Genomic DNA, 17634 nt, shown 5'->3' with positions numbered 1-17634 from the left:
GCGCCCAAGGCCAGGGAGAAACAGAGCTGGGCCATGCAGGAATGCCAGGAGAGGTGTTGGTGGCCTAAGCTGACTCTGCAGCACCAATGGGCCTGTGACAGAGTTCTTGAACCAATCCCCAGGAAGGACAAGGTGCCAGTGAAGAAGTCCCTGGGCCTGGGCAGGCTGTGATCCGGCCACCCTGAGGTCATCATTAGCCTGGTCCCTGTTCATATCATGTGGCAGGGTGAGAAGAGGTTCAGGAGAAGAAGAGTGAGAAGGGTTTGAGAGTGCAGGGACTAGAGCACAGACCTTGGTGTGATGCACCTCCCATTTATGCAGCACTCACGGATGTAGACGGGATGGACTTTCCCTAAAGGTAGTTTGTCATTTGTCTGGGCACATGTAGGAAAGCCAAGATGCCCTGGGGCACTTGCTCAGCAATCACTCCAAAGAGGCATGGTTTTCATCTAGGTCCCATGCTGTATCTGCTAGAGACATGTGGTTGTGGTGGACACCCCAGGCATCTGAAATGGCCCTGCCAGCCGATTTCTATGTCATGAAATCAAGTGTCTGCACTGAATTACTATAGCTGTTTGTAACATTGGGATCTTCATCTGTCTCAGTTTCATAGTGAGTGGTTCCATCAGAGCAAGCAGACACTGGCACATGCCTGGGACCACCTCTGTCTCATCAACTGTCCCCAGGTGTTTGTGTGTGAGCAACTGACTCCCACCCTCCATCTCCAGTGATTATAATGGGAGCTTAGACAAGGAGCTCACATGCAGACACCTCTGTTGTGCTCACTTCAGCTTGGCAAGGGGAATCCCACCTCCTGTGAGTTTGTGGGGTTCACAGGAGGGATCTGAATCCCACTGCATCCCAGGGGCTTCTAAAGGGGCATGAATGCCCAGATTGACTCATCTGAATCAACACCTGAACCATGGGTAAATGAACTCCCTTCTTGCCCCTTTCCAGGTGTCCTGCCTAGTCAAGAGGGGGGAACTGGTGCTCCCCGAGTGGGACATTTCCACCTCTTGCAGAAAGCCATTCTCTAATGAAATAAATCTTAATGCTGGAATCAGTCTTCCTTCAGTGCTCAGAGAGGGACCATTGGTGATTATTTTAGTCTACTTCAGGGAACATTTTGCAGGAGGAGGGAGCACAAGTGACAGAAAAATTCACGTCTTCAGCTGGGCCTCTGTTCCTGAGTGAGGCCAGGCTCCTGGTATAGAGGGATCTCATGGCAACCTCGTAGCACTTCCCAGAGACAGCTGTGTCCAGCAGCAGCTCCTCTGCAAAGAGTAGCAGGGCTCTGGGCACTGTCTGCTGCTGCTGACATGAGATGAGTGAAAGGCAGTGTGGAGTGGGAGGTCAGAGCAGAGGTCAGTGTAGGAAAAATCTTCACAGCCCTTGACACAGTAAGTCTCTCGCTGCAGGGTAAAGTTAGATTCCTGGAGGGGTCTTCTGGACCCATCCCATCCCATGGCTGTCAGGATTTTTAAGGATCGCTCTCCTGGTTCCTCCAGCACATAGGTGGGGGAGGAGATGCTTCAGAACAGGGATTACCAGCAGCACTGTCAGAAGGACAGGATATCTTGCTCCTTTCTTGCAGGGATGGCTGCAGGGGTGTGAAGCCAAGAAGTGCACACAGGTGTGCCCAGGGCTGGACTTCGGAGCAGTGTCCCTATGACCCAGGGTGCTGTGTGCCTGGGGCAGTGGCTCTGCCTCCTGTGAGGGTCAGCACTCAGCCTGCCTGAGGAGCTCCCCATAGTACTGCAGGGAGAAGCTCTGGGTGGGAGGAGTAACCCCCGGCAGGGCAGGTTCATTCTCCTGCTGAGAGGGTGCTGCGTGAGTCAGGGCTGCTCACAATTCTAGCTCACCGTCAGAACATGTCTGGAGGGGACTTTCAAGAGGACACTCATGGCAGGCTTACCTGAAAGGGAAGGCACTCTCCTGAGGCTCAGATTTTGTTCTGTATCTTTGGCAGGGCACAAATTAAAAAGGATGTTTTAGGCTTAGATGACTAAAGGAGAGTTCTGCAGTGGTACTGGGAGGGATCAATAGGTCTGAAGACTTTGTCCAGACTCTCCTCCTTTCCACTCTTTCTGCTTTGAGTGTTGGATGCTGTAGAGGGAAGAGACCAGTCCATGGTGACAGCCGGCCGCCACACACAGGGAGACCACAGCCAGGTGAGGCAGGCACATGGAAAAGGCTTTGTGCCTGCCCTGCTCAGAGGGGATCCTCAGCACAACTGTGAAGATCTGCACATAGGACAGCGCTGTCACGCTATGAAGGTTCGATAGTAACGAATGAGACAGTAACGTAATTAAAAAATATGTTTATTTCCTCACGCAAGCTCTTGGATTAGTAACACACATTAAAATAATGTGATTACTAATTTAGAAAGGATAACCCCAAACCGTCGATTACTGCACTATTAATTGAAGCACTGCTTATCCCGACTTGAAAGCTAGCTTGTTCACTCTCCTAGTGAGAGGACTCTCAACCTGAAGGAGTTACCTTAACCCAGCATCCCAGGAAAAGGGGGTGGGGGGGAAATACTCATGGTCCAGCTGGAGAGGATGCTCAGGTCACCTTCCCGTCCCTGCTCAAACTCTCTTAGCTGCCAAGTCTCTCTTTACATGGCTGGGGCTCTGGGCAAACACTGCTTTTCCTGACCTTTTGCAAGTTTCTCAATCACAGGACTGTGTGTTTGTCTGCTTGGGAGGACCCTGCTAGTGAGGCAAGACCACAGCACCTCCGTATTGTTTCTTCCCTCCCTGGGGGTCCGTGCAGTTTCGATTCCACAGCCTTATCAGGTGGCAGACTTCTTTAATCCTGTTAACTCTTCTATTCCACAGCCTTGCACATATCAGCTGGCAAACTTCTTCAGTCCTGTTAACTCTTTACTCGCCCGTCAGATGGTATTTATAAATGATGGCCTCACTGAGGTCCTCCTCAGGTGCAGATAATCCCCTCAACTCCAGAACCCACTGCTTTGGATCCTCAAAATCTCTTGCAGCCTCCCCCACCTGCTACCTTCCCCTGGAAGATGCACACCAAATACCTGAGCCTGGCACAGGCACACACGGCTGTGGGAGAGGAAAAATGCTGCCATTCAGCTACTGTGTGTGAACGACAGTGCGGGTGCACAGAGCCGTGTGCTTGCAGGGCAAATGCAGGTCTCCTGGGGAAGGCACCAGGACATGGAGGGTGCAGAAGAGAAGAGCCCAGGTTGTTCCCTGTGTTGCATGGACACACTGGGGAAGCTGCCCCAGCGCCATCGTCCCAGACCAGCCCCTCACATCACCCCTTTCCAGCACTGGCTGCTCACCCCAGCTGTGGGGTGCTCCATGGCCAGCTCCACCATCCTGCAGGTGTCTGTATCCGGACACAGAAGAAAAGGCCAGCCTTGCACGGCCTCTCTTCTGCACCACACCCCAGCACATCCCACAGCACGGCTGTCTGCTAACACCCCCGTAACTGGGAGGCCTCAGGCAGAGCTTCCCCTGGAAAGCTGAGGCAAAAAAGACATTTAATACTCCAGCCCTTTCCATGTCCAAGGTCTCTGGTGCCAGCTCCAGCTGAGCTCTGGCTTTCCTCACTCCATCCCTGAGTGCACAGACAAGGTCTCGATGACCCCCCGGGCAGCCTGTCCCCCTTCCACCCTTGTGCATTTCCATCCCAGCACTCTGAACACTGATGCTGCTGCCAGGGCAGAGGTGGAGAATCACATGGAGCGGCTCCTCAGGGAGCTCCCCAGGGAAAAGCTGTGCCCAGACCCAGCCTCAGCCCCAGACCCAGCGTGGCAGAGCAGAGCTGCCCTCTCCCCACACACCCTGCTGGTGCCAGCCCCACCTCAGCCTGCTCCTGAAAGTCTCCAGCACAGCTCTCGAGGGAGCTGGAGCTGCCTCTCCTAACTGTGCATCGTAAAATCTGACCCAAGTGGCTGCCCTCACTTTTTCGTCCAGCTAAGACTCTGTGTGCAGTGTTAGCTGAGTAGGGCTCCAGATCTGAAGCTCTCCTTACACCTTTACATTGGCTGTCAGGCAAGTGTTGCTGTGGATATATGGTCATCTTTTGCACCTAAAACCCTCTCTGGATGCTGCTCAGGTCCCAGCATCCCTTTCTAAGGCTTTCTTGACTGTAGTGGGGAGGCAGGTCCGAGGTAGAGATGGGGAGTCAGGTGAGCAGGATGGGGACAGGGACAGGGCCGGACGTGAGAGGTGCAGGGCCAAGCACAGGCATGTCCACAGCATAACTCAGGCAAGGCTCCAGCCTGTGATTCTTCCCTGAGGGTGCAGCAATCACTCTCCAGTGACCCTTCCCTGCGCCTCCTGGCTTCCCACTGCCTTTCCTGAGACTGCAGAGCCCTCCTTTCCCCATGCGTACCTGGATTTAGTGCTCTGCCTTCTGGGTACTCCACCGTGGACCGTCCCTCACTTTGTGAGGATCCACTCACTGCCCACACCAGGCACACGCTGTCCCTGGAGATCCCCTGAGCTCTCCTGGGGGCTCAGATTCCCCTCCAGAAGAATGGGTATCTCTCATCAGCACTGTCACCTGTGGGAGAGCCTCAGGCAGGAAATTCAGAGACCATTCACCAGCTCCACTGGCCCTGGTCACCAACAGATGAACCTAAATGCACCCATTGCCTGGTCCTGCCTGACCTCACAGGAATGCACAGGGAAGCACAAACCTTCCACGAGCACGTTACAGGAGCACTGAGGCAATACACACACATCAGAGCAAGGCAGGACAGTGTGGAAATGAGGAGAAAAGCCCTGAGAAGAGAAAGTCCTGCTGCTGTTGGTGGACGTGTCTCCAAGAAAGCTGCAGCCCCCGAGTGAAGGCTGCAGTGAGGAAATGCCTGCTGTGGCAGTGGGGGAATGGTTCTGAGGGGCAGAGGGTTTGTTCCCACAGACTTTGTCAAAACTCTCCTCCTTTCCACTCTCTCTCTGCTTTGACTGTTGGAACACTGTGGAGGTAAGGGACCAGCCCATGGTGACAGCCAGCTGCCACCCTCACAGGAGAGGGGTGTGAGATCATACCCTGACTGTGGCCACAGGAGCTGAGTTCTCTTGAGACACACGGGACCTGTGGTCTGCCCACGCCTGTACTCATTGGATCCTGACTCTGTCCCCCTGAGCTTCCTTGGTGTCAGCACCAAAAGAGACACTGCAAAGGGAAACTCTCCTCATTGCACTGAAGGCATCCAAGGAGCTCAGACTAGCAGGCTCTGAGGTTCCCCCATCTGCTGATGAAGGGAGAAGTCTGGCTTCCTGCTTCAGCATGGTCTCTTGATCAGATTCGAATGATAGATTCCTGAGGACAAGTGGCACAAAGCAAAATATTTATTTCTTTTAGGAGAATGTAACAGAGAAAAGTAAGTGAGAAAGAGAGACATGAGCAACACATAGCTATGTTGCCAAATACCCTGGGAATGAGGAGCAGATGCACATGGGAGAGTTACTGGTGCTGACATTGTACCTACTGAACCAGTTTCCTCAGTGCGTCTTTGAGCTCCTTGTTTGTCATGCTGTAGATGAGGGGGTTCACTGCTGGAGGCACCACCGCATACAGAACAGCCACCACCAGATCCAGAGCTGGGGAGGAGATGGAGGGGGGCTTCAGGTAGGCAAAAAATGCGGTGCTGACAAACAGGGAGACCACGGCCAGGTGAGGCAGGCACATGGAAAAGGCTTTGTGCCGGCCCTGCTCAGAGGGGATCCTCAGCACGGCAGTGAAGATCTGCACGTAGGACAGCACAATGAAAATGAAACACCCAAAGAATAAACAGACACTAAACACAATAACCCCAACTTCCCTGAGGTAGGAGTCTGAGCAGGAGAGCTTGAGGATCTCGGGAATTTCACAGAAGAATTGATCCACCACATTGCCTTTGCAGAATGGTATGGAAAATGTGTTGGCAGTGTGCAGCAAAGAATAGAGAAAAGCACTGCCTGTGGCAGCTGCTGTCATTTTGACACAAGCTCTGCCACCCATGATGGTCCCGTAGTGCAGAGGTCTGCAGATGGCAATAAAACGATCATAGGACATGACTGTGAGAAGAAGATACTCCCCTGTAAAAAAGAAGATAACCAGGAATAGCTGTGCAGCACATCCCAAGTAGGAAATGGCCCTGGTGTTCCAGAGGGAATTGGCCATGGATTTGGGGACAGTGGTGGAGATGGCGCCAAGGTCGAGGAGGGAGAGGTTGAGGAGGAAGAAATACATGGGGGTGTGGAGGCGGTGGTCGCAGGCTACAGCTGTGATGATGAGTCCATTGCCCAGGAGGGCAGCCAGGTAGATGCCCAGGCAGTGCGCGAAGTGCAAGAGCTGCAGCTCCCGTGTGTCTGCAAACGCCAGGAGGAGGAACTCATTGAAGGAGCTGCTGTTGGACATTTTGATATATCTGTGCATGAGGTACTGTCCAAAGAAGAAAAGACATTGAGAATTTAGGAGAGACTTTTCAAATAAAAATCCCCCAAATGTTCCAGTTCTCACACAACCCCCCACTTTGCCTCTCTCTTTACTGAGAGGATCTGTGCACAGCTCCTTTGGGTGAGCTCCACTTTGCATTGGCGGAGTCTGCTCTGAGGAGCAGGGACTTCTCCACAGGAGTCAGTCCGGATGTATAGTGGTGGGATTCATGGGAATGGGGGTCGCTAGCTCGGACAGTCACAGTTCCTCTCAGGTGATATCCACTGGGCATGTGGAAGGGTTTTTCAGCATCTGCACCACCACTTCTAAAGAACGAGGGTTGAGGAACAGAGTTCTCGGGATTTTTTAACAGTGTTTATTTTCTTTGAGATGCCCCTGTCACCCCTGGGGAGTGATCCTCAAAGGCAGCAATTCTCAGCATTTCTACTGTGAATCCTGAGAAAAATGGATTCCCTGTCGCTTGGTGCAGAGTGAGGACAGCTTGTCTGTCTATTAGCCTTCTTCCCAGCTGTCCTTTGCTCGCACCTCTTGGAGCTGGGGGATGATCGCTCTAATATGTTGCCCTAAAAAGATACCAGCCCCTGCTGAGAGCAGACGAGTGCAGTTTCAAAACCGCAGATCTCCAACCATCTCTCCCTTTCTCAGGGCACCCGAGGGAGGTCTCCACACTCCCCTTCTAGCCAAGGATACACAGGGCTCTTTTCAGATGCCCGTATACAGTTTCCCAACATCATTTCCATACTCTCAGCATCTCTGCAGATTCTTCACGGGTCTCTTGGACACAAGAGAGATGCTGTGAGGCAGCAGTGCCCTTCTGGAGGGCAGCTCAAAGTCTGGCAGGACATGACAGGGAAATGGTCAAAGGACATTAAGGACTGCAGATGGTCTCTCCTTAAGGGAGAGTCAGCTCATTTCCCAACACCACAGACTGCATTTCCTGGAGCCACCGAGGCTAGAAGGGGGCTGCAGACACCTCACTCCCAAGCAGACCCCACTCATGCACAACTCGCAGGGCAGGTGTCTGGACTGCAGCTGAAAATCCACCAACCCCAGGGAGCCTGAGAGAAGAACAGGAGCAGCATGGAGAGGAGGGGTAACAAGGAGCAACACCATGATCCTGCTGCCAAGGGAGGCAAGGAGAGAGGGGCAGATGGGCACTCAGGAAAGCCCTCACCTTACCCAGCTGGGCATGCTGCCTCACGGACTGTGACAATGCAAGGCAGTCGCTCTCAGACCCTGGACTCCATGGCTGTCAGGACAGAGGCTCTGCTGGGTCACAGAAGGGACATGGGAAGATTGCTCGGAAGAAGCTGTCTGCATTGGAGGGACTGAACAAGATGCTCAAATCCATTCTCCCATGACGATTCTGTTAGCAGTTCCCCTCTCATTCCCTGCCCATCTCTGCCTCCTGGCACTGTCCCTGCTGCCAGCTCTTACTCTGTCCCAACATCTTTTCCTTGCCGCTGCTCACAGACCCCATCCCACCCTCTGTGGGCTCCATTCTGCACTACAGAAACCGCCCGGGACAGGGCACTGGGCACAGGTGTCTCTGTTCTCACAGGTCCTAAGGAGCAGGTCAGAAAAACTCTTATAAAGCAGTCAAGGTGCTGCCAGTGCTGTTTGTAGGCTGAGGTGGGGTTGAAGAGGTTTGATGAAGATTCTCACAGACCAGAAGTCACTGAATTCATGACTGAATCTATCAGTCATAGGATGGGATGGGTTTAGAAGATCCCTCCAGGAACCTCAGGAGCATTGCCCTGCAGCCAGAGACTTACTGTGTCAGGAGCTGTGAAGATTCCTCCCACAGTGAGCTCTCCTCTGGCCTCCCACTCCACACTGCCTTTCACTTCTCTCTGCCTTCTCTCATCTCATGTCAGCAGCAGCAGGCAGTGCCCCGAGATCTGCTGCTCTTTGCAGACAAGCTGCTCCTGCACACAGCCGTCTATCAGCAGTGCTGCCAGGTTGCCATCAGCTCCTTCCATTGCAGGAGCCTGGCCCTGCCCAGGAGCAGGGACCCAGCTGAAGTCCTGACTTTCTCTGTCCCTTGCACTCCCTCCTCCTGGGAAATGTTCCCTGAAGTAGACTAAAATCATCACCATTGGTCTCTTTCTCAACACTGAAGGGAAACTGATTCCAGCATTATAATTTGTCTCATCACAGGATGGTTATCTGCAAGAGGTGGAAATGTCTCTCTCCTAACTAGGCAGGAAGCTACTCGACCCATGGTTCAGGTTTTGATTCAGATGAGTCAATCTGGGCATCTCATGCCCATTTAGAAGCCCCTGGCATGCAGTGAGATTCAGCTCTCTCCCACGAACTCCACCAAAAAAAGCAGGAGGTGGGATTCTCCTTGCCTAAGTCAAAGTGTACACAAAATAGATGTCTGCGTGTGAGATCCCTGTCTAAGCTCACGTTATAATCACTGGAGATGAAGGCTGGGAGTTCCACACAAACACCTGGTGACAGTTGAAGAGACAGAGGTGGTCGAAGGCATGTGCCAGTGTCTGCTTGCTCTGGTGGAGCTACTATGAGACCCACATCCTTCTGGAGCATGAGGTCGGGGCCAGGTGGGGAATTTCCTTGGCCATCTCAAATGACCCCAGATGCCTAATACTGCTAGAGCACCACTCACTAGGAAGCTGTGACACAAGCAGATGCCTACAGTGCAAAATCCTGATGTAATCCAGTGCAGACACTGCATGTAATGACATAAAAAAAGGCTGGCAGGGCCATGTCAGATGTCTGAGGTGTCCAGCACAACTGCATGTTTCTAGCACACACAGTCTGGCACCTACAGGAAAGCCCTGCCTGTTTGGAGTGGTGCTGGGCAAGTGCCCCAGGGCATCTTGCGTTTCCTACCTGTGCCCAAACAAATGAATCCTACCTCTGCCTTCAGGCACAGTCTGTACTGCCCACATCCAAGCGTGCTGCATAAACGGGAGGCACATCACACCAAGGTCTCCACTCATGTCCCTGCACTCTTGAAACCTTCTAGTTCTCTTCTCCCTGACCCTCTTTTCTCCCCCAGATGACATAAACAGGGACTGTGCTAATGATATCCACAAGGTCACTGGATCGCAGGCTGTCCAGGCCAGGGACTTCTTCAGTGGCACCTTATCCTGCCTGGACATTGGTTCACCTCTGTCTCAGGCCCCAAGGTGCTGCAGAGTCAACTCAGGCAGCAAACCTCTTTCCTGCCATTCCTGCACAGCCCAGCTCTGTTTCTCCCTGGCCTTGGGCACTGCAGGGATTGCTCTCTTAGTGGGAACCTCCTTTCAGCATGACATTGCCACCTGCTCTGTATACCAGCGTGGCTCTGCTCTGCTCTGAAGCGGGGCCATCGCACACACAGTGTCCTTGGCTCCTGGTAACAGGTTGCACCATGACCAATCTGACTGAAACATTGCTAGAGTACTGAGATGTGGTGGGATCACTTGCACAAAAGGAGAGCCCTGATGGTAGGGTACAAACTCTTCAGGAGAGACGAAGGGGGAAGATGAGGAAAGGGGATGCCCTTTGTGTGAAGGGACAGCTCAGACATGTGGAGCTCCTAACACATTAAGGCAAGGCTTTGGGTGTGAGCTTGTGGGTGACAAGGGTGACATCGCAATGGGAGGTACAGAGGAGGTGGATGCAGTTTCCTTTAAGCAATGTGAGTAAGTCTGTGGATCACAGACCCTGGTTCTTATCGGGGGGACTTTAATCCCCCTGACATGAACTGGAAGGCCAAACAGCAGAGTGCAAGCAGGCCAGGAGGTTTCTGGAGGGCATCAGGGACAGCTTCTTCGCACAAATGCACGATTTGTGATGCTTCTTGTCTCTGAAAATTTCAAACAGGGAGGAACTGATCAGGGATGGTACAGTCAGTGTCTGCCTTGCCTCCAGTGATGAAGAAAAAATAGAGTTCCAGATCCTGAGTGGACTGAGGAAGGACAGTAGAGGAGCACAGACCCTGGACTTCAGAGGGGCAGACTTGGGCCTGTTGAGGGGAGTGGTGGGGGATCCCATGGGAGGCAGTTCTGAAGGGCCCAGCAGCTCAGGAAAGCCAGCAGGTCTTTAAGGACAGCACCCAGCAAGCACAAAAATAGTCCATAGTGGTACTCAGTAAAACTAGCAGACATCTTGGGAGATCGGCTTGGCTACACTGGGAACTCAGGACTGAGCTCCAGGGCAATAAGGAAGCAGAAGGAAGGAGAGGCTGCAAGATGGTATTTAGAAATATTGTCCATGAGAAGGGATGGTGTTAGGGAAGCCAAAGCTCCCCTAGGATTGCCCATTGCAGGGAACATCAAGAGCATGAAGAAGAGCTGCTACAGCTTCAGTTACAGTAAACAAGTAAAAAGGAAAATGTTGGCTCACTGCTGGATCTGGCAAGGAATCTATTAACAGCAGATGCAGATAGGTCTGAGAAGCTCGATGCCTTCTTGGCTTCAGTCTTCACCAAGAAGGTCTCCCAGGCTGTTGTGCCTGGTCAGGAGTCCAGAAGGGGGAAAAGAAAAGCAACCAATGTTGGGTGATGACTGAGTGAGGGATGACTTGCAAGAACTCAACCCATACAAGTCTATTGGACTGGATGGGCTGTCCCTGAGGACTTTGAGAGGGCTGGCTGCTATCACAACAAGGCCAGTCTCTATCCTTTTTGAAAGGTTGTGGAGATCAGGGGAGGCCCCAATGACCAGGAGAAGGAGTATGTTGTGCCCATCATCAGAAAAGGCCACAAGGACAACCCAGGGGGCTGCAGGCCGTACAGTCTCACTTTGGTGAGGAGTGTTTCATGGAGTGAATCGTCTTGCATCACATTTCTGGGCACCTGAAAGAAAAGAAGGTGCCTGGGAACCGCCAGCATGGATTTAGTGCAGAGAAATGATTCCTGACCAACCTGATTGCCTTCTGTGATAAAAGATCTGTGCTTGGTGAGGAGAGGAGAGTAGGTGTCATTTACCATGATTTTAGCAAGGAGTTTGTCACTGTCTCCAAGAATATTCTTGTATAAAAATAAGTTTATCAGTGTCCTGGAGAACACAACTCTCATCACATTTGCAGATGGCACTTAATCAGAACAGTCATAAGCTCGAGGGCTGCCATCCAGATGGACCTCAGCAGGCGGGAGGAATGGGTGGCCAGCAACTTTGTGTAATTCAAAACTGAACAAACACCAGGTCCTGCCCCTGGGACAGACCAACACCCTGCAGTGATACGGGCTGGGCAGTGCCCAGCCGGGCAGCAGCTCTGAAGAAAAGGATGCAGGATAAACACATCCAGTTAAGATTTGTGTTTCTGTATTCAGGAAAACATCATCACCAGAAGTGTAACCTGTTAATGGCAACCCCCAGAAGTCTAGAAAGTGGAGGATGTACTCCTACTGAAGGCTGCTGATGGAAGTCAGTGTAGTGGTCTTCCCAAAGTTACCAAAACACAAGATGGAATTTAGCCTCCTAATTTGTAGAGATTGGGCCCTTATGAAGAAAGAACTGATATTGTAGTTAAGGCACTGAAATGTTAAATCCACTCCTGTTACGAACACTGTGACACCTATCTTTTGCAATGGCAGACTATCAGGAGACATGCTATTGGTCAACAGATCTTGATTGCCTGTACTTTGCAAACATTTCATACATTCAGTTCAGGATACAAATAACGGTCTCGAAATCGCCAGATTTCACTCTCCCAGGCAAAATTATACATCTGTCTAAGAAGCCTGTGTGTGTCGGAATGGGGGGAAGGCTGGGTCTGAGTCAATCTCTGGACTCAGAGACCCTTTGGACAAACATTTTCAGTGCTGTTTGCTGCTGTAGCAAATTCTAGAAGATTCAGGTAGGGTGCCCTCGTGATGACGGTGTCCATTTGCTTGGGAAAGCACAGCATTCAGGTGCTTCAGGAATACATAACTGAACAGGAAACTGAAGAAGGAAAGCTACTGATAGGAAGAGCTCTTTGGGGACATTTGCATGGCATCCAGCTGGTGTTGCAAGCTACCAAACTGGTGCCTATGCTGGACCCTTCTGTAACAGTGTAGTAAATGTAGCTTTCAATGAGAGTCCAAGAGCCTCCCACTGTACATGGACATGTGGAATGTAAATGATAGTTGGTGCTGTCCTTTGGGCTTCCCGGATGCTGGTGTCCAAGCCAGCATTGAACACAAGCAGCATGACACAGGCAGGAAAGCTGAGGGCAGGCACTGTCAAAGCAGCCTGGTTATGAGTCATAATTTCAAAGTTCATTTTGTAAGAGGTGACAACCTTCCGCCTGTCTGAAGAGCTCCCCAGCTCACAGCCTGCTGTCTCATTTCCAGAGGCTCCTTCTGACCAGGTTCCTTGCTCAGGAAGATCAAAGGCCATTGTCTGCAGGTGGTACCTCAAGCACACAAGCACACAAGCCTCTACCCCATGACCAAAGCAGCAAGCATCCTTTCCCAGAATGCATTTCTCTGTATATCTGATGAGATAAGGAAAGCTCAGACAGTTCTGGTCCCCAGGGGGAAAGTGCTAGCAGTAGATGGGGGCACTGACTAGACGTTGCTGGTAGATGACCACAGAGGCAACCATCACATAACCCAAAGGGAGATAATCCTCTTATGTGGCAGATGAGCATCCAACCATGTAACATGTATGTCCATACTTTAAGAGCTCTCAAGTGCTTCCACTAAAGGTATAAAAATGTTCTAATACAGGGATGCCAAATAACAGGACAGATTTCCTGCCTAAAAGTAAAAAGGAACAGAACAGCACCAAGTCTATTTATGCTATATAACTTTCTCCTTAAGAAAAAGGCACAGATGTACAAATGGAAGTGCTGAAATGCTTTTAGTGCCTCCAATGGGGCATTAGAGGCTGCAGCATTGTTTATATTTGGTAACTGTAGCCAACTAAAGGAAATGTTTACACTAATCAACAAGTGTACAATAACTGTTCCTCTTAAGTACAATGAAAGAAAGGAAACACATTTCTTCCCCCCACCTCCTGCAAAAAAAAAAAAAAAAAAAGAAAAAGGCAGCGTTACAAAAAAGGAGGCTAGGAGAAGGGCATGAGCTGCAGTCAGGCTGATGCAGAGCCATCTCCTGGGAGCTACAGAGTCTTAACGAGGAGACAAAAACCACTGTCTGAATGAGATCAGCAGGAGCTCTTGCCGTGGAGAGAGGTTTATGAGCAGCGTCTTCCAGCTCCCTGAGCTGACAGCAACCTCCTGACTGTTGAATTTGGAATGGAAACAACGGTCATGCACAACAGCATCATTTGATGTCATTCAGTCTAAAAGAAATGTGGATTTTCTGGCAGAAACAATAGGAAGCACATTAAAACCAGGCCACCTCCTTACCATGAGTGACACCTACCTCACTTGAGTCAATGAATCCTAGGCGATTAAAGAAGCGAAAAGGTGCCAGTGTGCATCTTTCTTCAGGGGAGGTGGTGCTAGCACACAGAGCGGACAGGCCAAGGGTAGGAGCTGCCAACTTCTCCAGAGCACCTATTCCTGCAGGCTCCAGGGGAGACCTTTGCCTGTAGCCTGGCTCTCCCACTGTTTGACTACACAAACCCATACAGGTTTTTTTTGTTGTTGCTTTTGTTTACTTAAAAGGATGGACAACACATTTCCTTGGTTTTGAGTCACTTCAGGAATACTGTGTTTTAAATCAACATGACTACAAGTGTGTGGATCTTTTTGGTGAAGGCTCTTTCCTTCCTTTTGGTCGGTAATAACAACGTACTTTATTGGAACTCCAGTACTGAGCTTCAGCTTCATGCTTACTTCTTTCATGTATTGATATAACCTTCCCTTCCCGGCCAGCTTTTCTCTACTCTTTATTCTCCCATCCCCTCACTCTTCAAACAGCCAAGACTGTTTCCAAAGACTAAGCAGTTTGAATCCAAGGGACACAGAGATTTACCTGCTGCAGTTAAGGAATGTTTCCTCTTGTCTAGTAGGCATTTGATGAGACAATTCACCCTGAAGGTGATTCCTCATCACTATACATTGCATCCTCTGTTAAAATGTGATTAATACCACCTGAAAGACAAGAGATGTTGGTTAACTTCCCTGAATAGTCCATATCCCTCACTCGCACTAGTACAGCTTCCAAATTAGAGCTGAAATACATTCTCTTGCATTTGGTGATTTAATGGGAACATGCCATATTCTTAAGTCTTCCTCCTACCACACAGCACAGGAGAGTGTACAAGTCTCTGCAAAGCTTTTCTGAATACCCAGATTTGGCTAAATGTCTTTCTCCAGTGGTGAAAACACCTATTCTCCCAAGAAAAAAAAAAAAAGATGATGCTCAGGAATGCCTTCTGTCGTTCCTAGACACGTAAAGAATATATATACACACACACACACACACACACACACACACACTCACATTTATGATTTATATATATTTCTGTGATATGTATTTATGTATATCCACATATATGTGTGTATATATGTGTGTTTATTGATTTATAAATATATATTTCATGACAGAGCACTTGTGTAGAACAACAGACTCCCCACACAATGGCAGGAACTGTGGTTTCATAGCTCTGTGCTGTGTGCGCTTCATTTCTACCAGCTGATAAGTGTTTCTTTCTAAATGCAACAGCAGGCTCCTCCTTTCAGTGTCCAAAAAATCCCAAAGAAGCCAACCAAATCCCTGTTTGCATGAACTCAGTGATGAGTCTATTCCACGCACTCCAGGCACCCTGCTGGATCCACGGCAGCGGGAGCCCGGCACAAGCCCCCTGCCCAGCGCAGCCTGGGGGCAGCTCAGGCCTCCCTGGAGAGCCCCAGCCCAGCAGGGAACAGCCCTGCAAGGCCAGCGCCTTTCTGGCCTGTCGTCTCCAGAGACAGAAGTGGCCTCACCAGCCATTTCACAGCCCTGTTGCTGCTGCTCAGCTGCTCAGACTGAAGTGACCTCACAGCTGCTTTGCTGATGCCCTTCCTGCTGCTGGCCTGTCCGGGACTCAGGCAGAAGTGACCTCACAGCCTACACTCAAGCCATAAACCCATTTCTGGCCTATCAGCAGCAGACAGAGGTGACTTCACATGAACCGACAGCAAGCAAGGGCCTGCTGATGGCATACGATCTATAGAGAAGGACGTGAGCTCACTCTCAGCATCACAACCATGTCCCACTTTGGGCAGATCAGGTACTGAAGCAGCAGTGACCTCACAGTCAACATCCCAAGCACCTTCCTGCTACTTGCCTGTCAGGTGCTCAGGCAGAAGTGGCCTCACAATACATTTCACAGCCATCTTCCTGCGGTTGGTCTATAAGCTTCTCACATTGGAATGACATCACAGCCACTTTGCTGACCCTGTGCCTGCCAGTGGCCTCTCATTTCTTCAGGCATCACTGACCTCACAGACAACAGTGAAGCCATTAACTGCTTCTGGCCTAACAGCAGCACAGGCAGAGGTGACTTCACAGGAACCTACCCCAGCCAAGAGCCTGCTGATTGCCTATCAGCTGCAGAGGCAGAAGTGACCTCACAGTCAGCATCGAAGCCGTGTGCCTGGTTCTTGTCTATCAGGTACTGAAGTGGCACTGACCTTACAGGCCCACATCTGAGTCATGTGCCTGCTGCTGGCCTATCATTTCCTCAGGCAGATGTGACCCCACAAGCACAATCCCCAGCCATGTCCCTGCTGCTGGCCCGTCATGTTCTCACACAGGAGTGACCCTGTCATTGACTCTCTGGAAGGTGGGGAAGGGTTTTTCCCCCAAGATTGGCTTGCTTCTGCAGAGGCATCGCAGGAGCTGGGGGAGGGCCTAGGCAGTAGCAGTGCCCTGGCCCCAGGCACCTGTCAGCACCTTCCCCTTGTGAGCCATGGGACCTGTCCCTCCTCCCTCCAGCCCTCTGACCGGCCTGCTGCTCTCCAACAGGGTGACAAGAGCCTGAGGTCTCCTTGCCGATCCTGAAAGCATGCTCCTGATGGACTCCCATAAGCACTTCTGGCTGCTTGTCCCCAAGTGCCTGGCCCAGGAAGTGTGTGCAGGGGTGTTATCACAGCAACATACTTGGGAGGAACAGGAATGGCCAGGCCCCACCTGTGCCCATCCAGACAGCTGCAGCGAGTACCTTGGGGACTTGGTTTAGTTCAACACAATGAAAGTCTGGGTGTAGGGTGCTCCTACACCTAGGTGCACTCCCCAGTGCTGAGGAGCTAAAAAGAAAGTTTCAGGTTTAGGGAGAAAAGCAGAGAAATACTGCAGGTCTCGTTGAGGCCAGATGTTACGGGATCTGCTTCTGAGCTTGTTTCAAGGGTGGCTGTGATGTGACTCAGGTCCCTTGTGAGCCACACACTGGAGGCACCCCGTAGTCTTCAGCCACCCTGGACTTGAAGGTCCCAGGCTGAAATCTTTGCCTGAGTGCCCAGAAAATCCCCCTTTGGCTGGAAGGGGTCTCCCAAATCCTGCTGCCCTCCATCCCACAAGGGGTGTCAGGAAAAAAACCCTCCTTCCCCCAGGTACTGCTGGTCATGGGAGAAACAGCCTTGCCAGAGAGGGGGTAAATCCACCCGTATTTGGAGATGTTTACTGGTGGGAATCCAGGCCTGAATTCTCCCTCTTTTCACTCATTTCTACTTTCTTCCTCCACCCCTCTGACTGTGAGGTGTGTCATGAGCCCATGGCCTGAGCGATCAGAGGAGGCTGTATCCTGCCCCATGGCTCAGGGCTTGGGATCCTTGGCACCTCGGGAGGGTCACGGTCACTTGGTTTTTCCAGGCCTTTGCTGTGAGGTCTCATGCATACACTTGCTTTTTCAGTGGCCCCCCCCCCAGGCTGCCCAGATTGTCAGCGTGGCATTGCCCTGGACTCAGCTCTAGCTTCACAGTCCTGACCTATTACACAAGGGGAAAAATACAGTACAGTGTAGACTGAGGTGTGACCAGAGGAAGTATTGCTGAAAAGCATAGAAGGCATCAAGCAGTTTAGAATCACCCTCAGGACATTCAGTCCTAATCTTTTCTCTTTCAGACCAAACTCAGGCTTCATCCCGCAGCCACTGCAGGCGACGGAAAGGGGTATTTTGGCTTCTTTCCCCCCCATTGGTGTGCTTGAGCATGAGTCCTACTGCTTTAATCTTGGGTTAAGTTAGATTAGCAAAGACATGTTCTAAAATCATAATCCTGGACATGCTATTAGAAGTAGAGTCAAGGAGAAGTCCCCCTGGTGCTCTGCCACATGAGCAAGCCTGGGCACGTCTGCCTCCAGCCACTTGGCCAATG

Source organism: Apteryx mantelli, unplaced genomic scaffold (assembly GCF_036417845.1).
Source record: "Apteryx mantelli isolate bAptMan1 unplaced genomic scaffold, bAptMan1.hap1 HAP1_SCAFFOLD_20, whole genome shotgun sequence".
NCBI classification, from domain to species: Eukaryota; Metazoa; Chordata; class Aves; order Apterygiformes; family Apterygidae; genus Apteryx; species Apteryx mantelli.
Note: the sequence above shows the minus strand (reverse complement) of the source record.